Consider the following 12,561-nt stretch of genomic DNA (forward strand, 5'->3'; position numbering starts at 1 on the left):
TCTCATCCTAGGATCAGTGTAGGGCACTTGGGTAGGACTAGAAAGTTGTGTGTGAATGGGGTGTCATGAAGTGAGCATGCTAGGGGTTCTGTGATGACAGGCTGAGTAGGGATTCCATCAACCCCAACTATTAATGTAGGGGTAGGGTGTGTCCACCCTGAGTATTCTGGTAATGCTGAGTAAATGGCCCCAGTGTCTAAAAGAAAAAAGACTGGCTTACCTGAAACCTGGACCATTACTCTGGGTTTGCTGTGAGTTATTTCCGTGGGGGCCGGTGATCCCAGGCACCTTCAGTCCTCTGTGGCCAGTCCTAGAAGCTCTGGTAGAGCAAACCCCTTTGCTTGGTGGAACTGGGGGAGCTATTGATCCCTTCCCTCTCTGGAGAAAGGAGCAATCAACCTTCCAATGTCCCTCCTGTTTGCAAGCAGGTCATGGGTCAGGGGGAAGACGAGGGCTAGGGCAGTTTTTTGCCCAATGACCCTCTTGGTTATACTTGAAGCAGGGCCTGGGCGGTGCCCCAGAGGGTATTCTACCCCTTCTTTGGTCTGGAAGCCTGTAGAGCATTGGCCAGTAACTAGTATTTCCCCTTGTCTATATATCCGGGGCCGACTGAGAGATGAAATGAGTGTTAATAACTTATGCCTACTGGGGATGTTGGATATAGTTTAGTGTATTTTTGTAGGGCCACTGTTAGACGTGATAGAAATTGGGCTGAATTTTTGTCTGAATTTTGGGTGATATTTCTAATCTTGCTGTAGTTGACTGCTTTATGAGCAGTATTCTTTAAGCCTTCTGCAAGGCAAAGAATCATATGATCTCTAAGTCCATGTTTGGCATGGCCTGGATGATAATCCCAAGAGAGATCTTCTTGGGGGAACTGCTTGAGCTCCCGATGGCTTTTCGTTGCCCATAGCATGTACCTCATCAGAAGTGAGAGTGATGTAGAGGTCATGTCAGGTGAGGTAATAGGATTGAGTGAGGTATTTGAATTCTTTTGATGTAGGTGTCTGGATCGGAGGAGAAATTTCCTAAGCTCTTTTCGATTTGTAAGAGGTCAGATAGGGAAAAGGGAACATGGACACGGACAATGGCCTCTGCCCCAGCTACCTCGTGTAATAGCATCAGGGGTGCAGGCAGTGGTCAGTATTGGGATCGGATCGATGAGAGTGGTCTCAGAACTGAGCATGTGGTGGAGAGAGAAGGAGCTTGCTTAGGAGTAGGTAAGGCCAAATGGCTGGGAAGGAGAGTGGGAAGAGGAGTTAGGCGGGTTGGAGGAGGAGGAAGGATTGTATGGAGAGGGGAGTGCAAGTGGGGAATGGGCATGGTCTGATGGGTCAAAAGAGGAAGCCTCTGGGAGGGAGCTTGGGTCATGGGTGGGGAGTGGTTTCTCATGCACTAGAAGGATTTGAGAAGGGGAGCAAGTCAGAGAGAAGGATGAGAACAGAAAAAAAAGAAAGCCTGGACGTAGGGGACCTCAGGGCATTTGCCGCTGCACAGACAGAAGTTATCAAGTTATCAAGATCATGAAGGATGTTGAAATTGAAGGTCCCATTCTCCGACCATTAGGAACCATTTTCTTTCTTTTTTAAAATGTTTTATTGTGAATTATATGATAATTTACATGGGAGAACAGTAGTTTTACATTCATTCTATTGTATATCATTTCATTGTCATAGTTACAATCCCCTCCATGCATCATCAACCAACCAAAGGGTATACCCTGCAAGTCTGCCCACTACACTCCCCTCCCCCTTCCACCCCAGTCTTCAGCACACAGTCACTCTCCCTCTCTAGATCTAAAGTTCCCAGCTGCTCCATCGCTCCACGTCATCATCTCTGCCTCCATTTCAGGCATCACTGCTTCTCTGGGTAGGGTCTCACTCTCAGCTCTTCTTCGTTGATGGTCCTAGGGACCTCCACTCCTAGACTGAAAAGTTAATCACTCCCTTCCTTGCTATAAAACATCTACCTTTACATTTCCAACCCTCACAATCAGTCCTGATAACAATTATTCACTATTGTATCACAAAAGACCCATCTGCATTTTATTTCATCAGCTCCGCCTAAACAGATTGGATAATACTCACTGGAGATTCTGCCTTCCTCCAGGCACCCTGGCTCTAGGTTCCCTGTTGAAAGTTTGTAAGGCAGTCACTTCTTGCCTTTGTAGCCCCCTCCCCCCCAATTTTGGGTAGCCAATGTCTAAGTTGTCCATCCCTGTCTACTTTGTGTGTGGAGGGGGTGGGAATGATTCTTACTGTAAGGATTTGTTCCCTCTTTTGAGCTATTGCATCCATAAGTGTAGGTCAAGTTCATCAAATTGTATCAGATTACTCTTTTTTTCCTCTTCTTCTGGTTGACCTCTGATCATCCAGTCATTGAAGCCAGGTCAAGTGAGTATTATCTGCAAGTGTGCATGTTCTTGTGCATATAGGAACCATTTTCTTGATTACAGAAAAAGAGTAAGCGTTGTGGCTTGATATCAGGTTGTACCCCTAGCGCCTTAAGATTGAACGGGAGACAACCCAAGGGTGTGAAGTGAGGCGATTTAGACGGTGAGGTTCCCATGGTAATTACAGCCAGAGAGTTAGGGTGAGGATCAGGAAGCCTCCAAGGAGAAGGGCAAAGAGAGGAGCGTCCTGTCTCTCTTGCCAGACCCCTGAGAAAAGAGAAAGGAATTGAGCTGATGGGGCTCCCCTGAGACCTGCAATCCTGGGCCAGAAGAGTCCATCTGGCCTAGCGCTAGGACTTTAACTTGACAGCACAGAGGACCCGAGGGAGGGAGGCATGCCCAAACACTAACCCTGAGATTGTTGACCAGTGTGTGGCTGTAAAAGTCAGCAATGGCAATGGTCGGCAGGTTCAGGAGGGACAGCCAGGAAGCGGATCAACCTGAGAGCTGGGGATCATCACAGGTCCTGGCAAAGTCCCTCCTGGGTTTCGGCACCATAAATGTGAGATAGAATGAACCAGAACACAAATAACCACTTGTAAGGCTTTATTGGAGGTCGGAAGGAAAGAGAGAGAGGTATTGCGGGGGGAAGGATTTTTATACTGGTTGAAGAGGAGGGAGGGGTTGAGATTAGTGGAGGTAGGTGATAGGTTGACTAGGGATGACGTACTGGTAGGGAGAGAGGAAGTTCTGGTAGGAAGAGAAGACGTTCCGGTGGGGAGAGCGAAAGCACGGCAAGCAGCCATTTTATTATGCATGTGGATGAGGGATTCTGTCAATAATAAATAAATATTTTATATATATATATATTTTTTTTTCCCCCCCTCACAATTCCCCCATTTTTTTTTTAAGGAAGTAAAGGAAAAAAAGTCACCTGACTACAATAAACAGGATTATAATTTTTTTTTCTTTTTAGACTTCATTCTTTTCTTCAAATTTTGCAAGATGTTGACTTTGGTGTTCATATGTTTCTAGGTGAAAAAGGTTATTTTGGTATGGCGGTGGGGGTTGTTTGGATAGGGCTGTTTCTATGAGTTTTAGAATTAATTCTCTTATACAGGGTATAAATACAGCATCCTTTTAGTGTTAATATGCCAATACGATAATTAGGTGATGTCTGAAGTCATAAGCCCTTTCCATTTCCCGAATTATTTTTCCATGATATTAGAAAAGGGGTCATCTGTGCCTGAATTTTTAGCAAGTTCATTAGCTAAGGTTGTCAGCCTTGTAATGCCTCAGTAATGATACCATCAGGAGCTGTGTCACTGGGAATGAAAGTACAACATTGGACTTCAATCATAACACATACTTCTTTTTCTGCTAATATCATATCTAGGGCTAACTTGTTTTCCCAGGCCATTTTGATAGCAGGTTCTAATTGCTTTGCTGTTCCTTTTATAGCACCCCTGATATAATTTATAAATCTTTGTTGATTATAATAGATGTAGTTAATCCAGTCCACATTTTTATTAATGGTTGACCACCAGAATAATGCAGATTCAAACCCTGAAGCTATCTGCTTCTTGTTTTGAATTTGTTTGGCACCTGGGACTCCTATACTGTCTATGTAAACTTGGGAATCGAAAAAGCCATGGGGAGTAACTACACTTCTCATGGCTTTATGCCTATTTCCTATAGTTGTTGGTTGATGGAATGTCAGGGTGAAAGGGATGGCCAATTGCACCAAAGCACAAGTGCCACTCCAATTTGCTGGTAAAGCCCCGAATCATTGTTTCCCATAATACCAGCAGACATCTGCTCACGGAATAGCTAGGGCTGACTAATTTTGGAGCTCTTTAAAGAGTTTGTGCTTGCTGTATCCTGTCAGGTTTCTGATGAACATCAAATTCCCCCCATGTCTGGAGAGACACGAAGTCAAATTGACATTTGAGTCTGCAGGCCTAATGGTCCTGACCTGTAAGACCCCTGACATTAGGGAACAGTTGTGATGAGTTACAGGATTAGCAACCATACAGTGCATGCCCTGAGAGTCTGAGGACCATCCGAATGGAAAGGGGACCACTTGAACTTCCAGTCTTCCTGTTACACAGACGTAACAATCGCTCTTATTTAGTGTGCCAACAGAATATTTAATCCATCCTAACCAAGCATTCGCACCCCATATCCTGTTTCTATAGCTATAGTTTGTTTTAGGTCTTTAACTTATGTAATTGTCACTTTGGAAGGGTCATTTCCTGAACTTAAGGGGGTGGGGTGGGGGGTACTAGAGCTGAATCGTTTCTAGAATTCTGTGTTTGAGTTCTATCCTTGGTAAAGGTAGGGCTTGAGTTTTGTCTAATTAGTTTTAGAGATCCTTTCCTGTAACATCAGCTCCCAATCCAGAGTTTCCTATTATTGAAAGTTCTCTAGTCATGGTTTTGGGATTTATCTATAATTAAGACTAATGGATTGATTGCAATGTTAAGATTTGCAATGGGGGGTGGGGCTGGGGTGGACCCTCATACAAGCTAGAAGCCCATTACCGATACTAGGTGGTCCACCGAACATCATTCCAATTATTACAGGGACCCCTCAAGGCATTATATTTATGTTTGTTTCTCACTGTTCTAAAGTGGCAAAGATATTTATCAACATTGGAAAATTGTCTCTGAAACTTCTCTTGTCTGCACGGGATAACAGATCAGGGAGAGATTCCATAGTTGTATCTACTATTAACTTGACTGGCTGGTCATAGACAAAATCCCTTTGCAACTCCCTGATGGTAATGGTACATTTTACCCATATTAGCTTCTAAACCCAAACCATCTTGTCAGAGATACATTAGAATCCTTGGGCCCTAGACCCCTTCGTATTTACCCCTGTACCCTGAGTTTTCTCCTACTATAAACAGGGATCAAGGAAGTGGGTAAGACATTTCTAGTTCAACAAGAATAGTAATACTGAGAAGACTAGCCTGGAGACACAGATATCAAGACCTGAAACCCTAATTGAAGCAGCTAGTCACAGGCAGAAGAACCGTGAAGATAACGCCTAGAGCTGACAACTGCAGAAGGAACTCCAATTTCAATAAGTCTGCGTCCCTTGATGAATATTCAACATATCATTCCTCTTAGACAATGTTTTAGCCCATTTTTAGAGGAAGAGAACCCATACCATTGTAAGCTCCAATGCACCCCTATTTTGCCAGGTCTGAGAAGCGGCGACTCAGCGGGACTAGTTCTTTAGACCCTCGGGAGCCAGAGGGACCAAGGAAAAACATAACAATCTGGCAGAGGCGTGGCAAGGCAGCCTCTCAGATTCTCTCCAGGGTCACGTTGAGAGGCTCCCTAGGTGAAGAATGTATTTCCCACTGGTAACTACATTTTCCTTGGGAGAGTCCCTTTTTACGGGTTCCTTTATTTGAGTAGTTAGTCCACTCCTCTGTGGTTTGCTGTCTTAATGGTCAACTTAATGGTACCTGGGAAGGGCCCTCACAGTTCAGCTGGAGTCTGTTCTCTTTCCAGGTCTTAATCAGCATCAGGTCTTGTGGTCAAAAGCGATGAACAGTGAATTTAAAGGGATGGGTTTGGACCAAGTTCTTTTAATGTCTACAGCATAATATAGTTTTCCTCCTCTTAAAGAGACGAAATGCATACATACAGGGTGGCCCACATTTTAACAACAAAAGCAAAAATGTTTTCAATTTAGAATGGGTATTGGTACACCAGATATCTTTTTTTTTCACCCAAATATCTTTTAAAACAGTATTTTGTTCTCAGAGGATCTGAAACATTAATACAAAAATAAAATACATACAAAGTCTTGAGCAATGTATAATTTAAAAAAAATTGCTGTCACAACAACCAAACAAATCCTTAACTATCCTTTAAATGGATTAATTTATACAATTTTACTGTAGAAAGAGTATCAACGATATTAAAACAGAACAAAACAACTGCTTAGTGCCTGATTCCCATTTACGTTTCACCGTGTATGGGCAAACTCAGAATTTTGCATTGTAAGCTCAAATAGTCTATGTCTACATTTATCTTTAGAATTGTATTTGAAAAAGTACCATATTGCCTATAGATCCTTTCTCCCTTCTATGGGGATAAGGTATTGTCTTCTACAGACCACCTCCCCCCCATCCCCCCATCCCCCCCCCTTTTTTTTTTCCATTTTGGGCATTCCCTCTTAAAATGTCCTACTTTTCCACATTTAAAGTATCTGTTTTCTCCTCTGGCCATTTTTTGGGTTCCCCTCCTCTCCTGTTTTGTCCTGACTGTGGGGGTTGGGATCCCGAGGGGCTTTGGTTAATTATCCTTCCCTGAGTTGCCTGCCTGAAAGTGGTGGTGGTGGTGTGTCGTGGAGTCGGTTCAGACTCAGTGACCTATATATGTTTTCTAAGGCTGTAAACCATTACAAGAGCAAAAAGCCTCATCTTTTCCCCATGGAACTGCTGGTAGTTTCGAACTGCTGACCTTGAGGCTTGTAGCCCGATTTGTAACCATTATGCTACTAGAGCTCCTTGCCCTAAGGTTGACAATATAGTTTCGGCTTTCTGTTTCTGTTTTTCTTTATCCCGTTTTACATATACCTTTTCAATTTTGTTTAATAGTTCTTCCATAGACCAGTTTTTCCAGTTTTCTATTCTTTTGTGTCCTTTTACAGATATCAGGCCAAGTGTTAGTGACAAAATGGAGCTTTAACACTCCCTGGCCCAAAGGATCTTTTGGGTCTAACCTGGCGTATTTTCTCATTTGCCCTCTTTTTTGGTCTCCTGAACCAGTTAGTACACTGACAATCCCAATGTCTCCTCTTCCTAAGGGACTTTTTCAAGAGTCTCAGGGTTGTGAGTCTGGGGTGTAGGAGGAAGGGCAGAGAGAAAAGGGGGTCCCAAGGAGAAGAAAGTTTTTCTTTCTTCACCGTGTTATCCCATGTCTTAAGTGCAAATAGGACAACAGGACCCAGTCTCCAGCATAAGGCATATTCTATTTCCTCCTGAGGAATAGGACTTTTGTTATTGACATATGCAATTAAAAATTGACAGACCCAGTCCTCCTCTGAGTCAAATTTTGGCCAAAAGACAGTTTAAAAATTGGTTCCTGTGTCCAAAAGAAACAGTAATATCTTATCATTTGTTATTTGTATTTCCCTTTAGTTTGTGCACTATTATTCTAATACTTTAGCATTAATCCTAATAGACTATTAGGGAGAATTTTGTCCTTGGTTTCATTTTCTCTAGAGATTCTTTTACTGGTATTATTTCCCATCCTGGCTACCTGGCTGTGTCTTCTTACAAAGAGGCTCAACTCACCCTCTATACTTGAAGGTTTCTTGCTCTCTTTTATTTTCACTTTGTCCGTCTCTGGCCGCTTCCCTCGAGGGAAGGCTGGACCCCTCTTAGCAATTGGTGTGTCGGTATAAACCCCTGACTTGGATTGAGTCCTTGACCTGATACCGCCCTAAGCTGTATGAGGTGGTCACGGAACCGCGGATCAGGACTCCACACTCGCTTTATGCCCAGGGCACATCTCATTCATATACATACAACCTCCGTGATGTCCCAAACACCAAGAAATCATTGGCTGCCCCCAAGGTTTTGCTTACCTTGGCCTGTGCACAGAGTTATCTGGTTGCCACGTGGTGATGCTCTGTTGTTGTTGTTGTTGTCAGGTGCCATCGAGTCGGAACTGACTCATAGCAACCCCATGCACAGCAGAACGAAACAATGCTCCATCCTGGGCCAACCTCACCACCGCTGCCACCCCCGAGTCCATCAATGATGCCACCTGGCCGATCCATCTCGTTGGAGGTCTTCCTCTTTTTCTCTGACCCTCCACACTACCCAGCATGACATCCTTCTCCAACGATTGTTTCCTCCGGACTACATGTCCAAAGTAGGAGAGACGAAGCTTAGCCATCCTGGCCTCCAAGGAGCACTCTGGCTGCACTTCTTCCAAAACAGATCTATTGGTTCTTTTGGCAGTCCATGGCACCCTCAGTATTCTCCTCCAACACCACAACTCAAAGGCATCAATTCTTCTACGATCCTCTTTATTCACTGTCCAGCTTTCGCATCCATATGAGGCTATTGAAAACACAATGTCCTGGGTCAGGCGCACCCTAGTCCTCAAGCTGACATCTCTGCTCTTCAATACTTCAAAAAGTTCCTGTGCAGCAGATTTGCCCAGTGCAAATGCTCTAGTAGGCCTTTTTCCCACTTTGCCAAGAGTCCGGATTAATTCTCTTCCTTGCGAGACTTCAGCAGATCTCACTCGAGGGCTGCTGTAACTAGACATTAGGATGCGCCTCCCTCAAAGAAAAAGGCTAAAGCTGCTTCCCAAAGAGAATGGGAAATCCCGTACGATCCCCCAAATTGTTAGACATGAATCCCGATGTCACATAAAAACACTTGGTGAGACTAATTACCCTGGCAAAATAAAATTTACTCCTGCAAGAGGGTGCGTATGCATAGGCGTACATACAGGAACAGGCCAGCTAGCACACTGAGTGGGCAGTCCACTCGGGTTTTTATTCCGACACGAGTCTCAAGGCTGTGTCTCACCCTATTGGCTAGGGTTTTTACCGCACAATCTTTTCCCTCACCGGGTTGGCTAGTTCAAATTTTTAAAGGGCGCATTCCTACTTTAGGAATAGAAAGAGCAATCATAAATTCTTTACTCCAGGAAGTAGTTAAAAGAAAAAGGGAGTAATCATAAATTCTTTACTCACTTCAGGAAGTTACCCGAAGAAAAAGAGAGAGGTCATAAAGTCTTTACTTCAGGAAATAAAAAAAAAAAGTTACCCGAATACAATAAACACGATTATAATATATATATATATTTTTTTTCCCCCACACCTGTTACCAGTGTTAACAGTTCCAGTACGTCACTTGAAAACATGTAAGGATGAACGTTTTTTTTTTTTTTTTCCCTGATGGCAGTATACAAGAGGGAGGCTGATGAATGATGAATGACGAAGATAGGTGAAGACACAGGGAGAAAGGCAAGGGATTAAGGGGATAGAGCTAAATACTATTATATACACACCCCTGCATCAACAGTGTTCTACATGTAGATACATGGACAAATCCATAGACTTAACAGGTTTGGGAGGGACAGTAGGTGTATACCCCACGGTTTGGCAGAAGATGCTTGTACATGGGTAAATCTTTGCTGCAAACACCTCTGAATGTGATGTAGTGTACAGGGGGCAAAATGATGTTGTGTTGTTGCTGTTAAGTGTCATGGAGTTGGTTCCGACTCATAGTGACCTTGTATAGGGTTCCCAAGGAGCTGCAGGTGGGTTTAAACTACCAATCTTGTGGTTCGAACGGACCTTGCGATCTAGTGTTTATCCTACAGTGCCCCATCAGGACTGCAATCCTGCTAGAGCAGTACTAAGGAAGAACCCTGCAGGACAGAGTACAACTGCTCCCCAGGGTTCCTGAGGCCAGAGAGAGTTAGGGAGCAGCTAGGTTTAAACCTCAGGCTTTCAGTTAGCAACCCAACACTTAATCACTGGGCCACAAGTCTCCTTTGGATAATCAGACAAGACAGATAAATGGACTTACAAAAAGTTTGTAGAAAAATTTCATCTTTTAATTCCATTTTCCACAAACTTTCTGAAGTCTCCTGTATATTTGCATGTGTGTGTGTGTGTGTAATTAAACTGGAGTCCTGCTGTGGTGCTATAGGATAAGCACTGGACTGCTAACTACAAGGTCGCAGATTCAGACCTACCAGTTGCTCCTCAGAAACCCTATTAAAAGTTAGAACCAACTCAAAGACACCTAACAATAATGATTAAACTACAATGACTTTAAATTCAGTGCTTTTATATCTGGTTTTAGAAAATACATGTGATTTCAGAAAAAATATGTGTTAAAAAAAGGAGGGCCACCGGTTAGAATTTTATCCTAAGATGTGCTTTCTCATACTACAAGCTGTAAATGTTGTTTGGGATTGATTTTTAATTACGAGCAGTGCTAACATTAAGTGTCGTGATTGTAGTTAAATGCTGTGGAATCAACCCTGTGAAAGGATTCCAAAAAGTGACTGATGGATTTGAACCACCGACTCTATGGTTAGTAGTCCAGGGCTTATCCTATAACGCCACATCAGGTAGTGGTGGTGGTGGTAATGTGCCGTGAGTTCTGACTCATAGCAACACTGTATAGGGTTTCTGAGGCTGTAAATCTTTACAGAAGTAGACAGACTTCTTTCTCCAGCGGAATTACTGGTAGTTTAAAATTGCTGACCTGGAGATTAGCAGCCCAACTCATAACCACTATGCTACCAGAGCTCCATTAGGTAGAGGTATATAAAATTCAGGATTTTTATTATATGACATGCAAATAATACCAGATGGTGAACTAACCACATGGTCTGCAGTTTGATCCTGCCAGAAACTTGGGAGAAAGATGAGGCTTTCTGTTCCCACAGACTTAAAAGCCTCAGAAACCATATACAGGGTCACTGAGTCAGAACCCACTTGAAGGCACTTGCCAACAATAGAACAAATATGCTTGTTTTTTATTTTTCAAAATTGAGGACCATTCCTACAATTACTCTAAAATTCAGGAGTAAAATTTCAACTTTGTTTCCAAAATGACAGCCAGTATTAATATACGCGAGTTCCTGGGTGACACAGTTGCGTTTGGCTAGTAGCACCAAAGAAGAAAGACCTGATAGTTTATCAGTAACGGTATCATCACTGAAGACCCTATGGAGCGCACAGGGGGTCATCAACAGCAGTTGTTGTTAGCTGACATCAAGCATCAAGTTGGTACTAACTCAGAGTGACCCTATGCACAACAGAACAAAACAGTGCCCAATCCTGGGCCAACCTCACAAGTGCCATGCTTGAGCTCATTGATGCTGCCACTTTGCATTCCATCTCGTTGGGGACCAGGGGGTCTGGATTTATGGCTGTGGGCCCATTTAGCAGTGAAACCAAGAGTTGGTTTTTAAAAAAAAAAATAACACACTGACAAACTTTTAGTTAGACTGAAAAGAGATGCAAATGACTAAATCAGAAATGAAAGTGAGGACATTGTTACTAACCTTACAGCTACAAAAAAACCCCAAAAATGTTATAAGAGAAAAAGACAAAAGAAATAAAATTCCACTTTAAGAGTGGAAGACTTTAGCATAACTCTTCCTTTAACAGAGTGTTATTAGGTGCGCCATCCTCACAATTGCTGCTATGCAAGTCCATTGCTGCTACCACTGTGCCAATCCATTTCATTGGGGGGCTCCTTCTTTTTAGCTGCCCCTCCACCTTTACAAAACATGATGTCCTCTAGGGACTGGTCTCTCCAGATATGTGCAAATGATGAGAGACAAAATCTGGCCCTCTTGGTTCTAAGGAGCATTCTGGCTGTTTTTCTTCGTACACAGATTTGTTTGTTCTTTGGGCTGTTCACGGTACTTGGAATATTCTTCTTTAACAATGTAACTCAAATGCATCAATTCTTCTACAGTCTTCCGTCCAACTTTTATATGCATTTGAGGTTACTGAAAATACCATGGTTTGGGTCAGGTGCACTTTAGTCCTCAAACTGACATCTTTATTCTTGAACACTTTAAAGGGGTCTTGTGCAACAGAGTTGCCTAAGGCAATACATCATTTGAATTCTTGACTGCTGCTTCCATAAATATTGATAGTAGATCCAAGCAAAAGGAAGTTTTTGTCACCTTCCATCATTTCTCTATTTATGATGATATTATTTATTGGTCCAGCAGTGAGGATTTTTGTTTTTTTTTAGATTGAGGTGCAATCCATACCGAAGACTGCTCTTTGGTCTTTGTCAGTGAGTAATTTTAAGTCCTCTTCACTTTCATCACACAGGGTTGTATCATCTGCATCATCCTTCTTCAATGACTGGTCCCTCCAGTGACTGATCTCACTTTAAAGTGAGAGTCACTTTAGCTCTGGCAAAAGCCTAAAGAGAGACTCCTATTTGAAATGTAAAAAAAAAAAAAAAAGCCTTGGATAGCTTGTTCAGTCTGGCTTTAAACTCTACAAGGTTCACCATGTTTGAATGACACCATTCCTATTCCAGAACCTATAAATATATTCCATATCTGGCTGCAACCCCAATACGACAGACATCCTTCAGATTATTTCTCTGGTTACTGTTGGAGTTTGAGTATCTTTTTTTT

This window comes from Chrysochloris asiatica, unplaced genomic scaffold (genome assembly GCF_000296735.1).
Source record: "Chrysochloris asiatica unplaced genomic scaffold, ChrAsi1.0 scaffold00276, whole genome shotgun sequence".
Lineage (NCBI taxonomy): Eukaryota > Metazoa > Chordata > Mammalia > Afrosoricida > Chrysochloridae > Chrysochloris > Chrysochloris asiatica.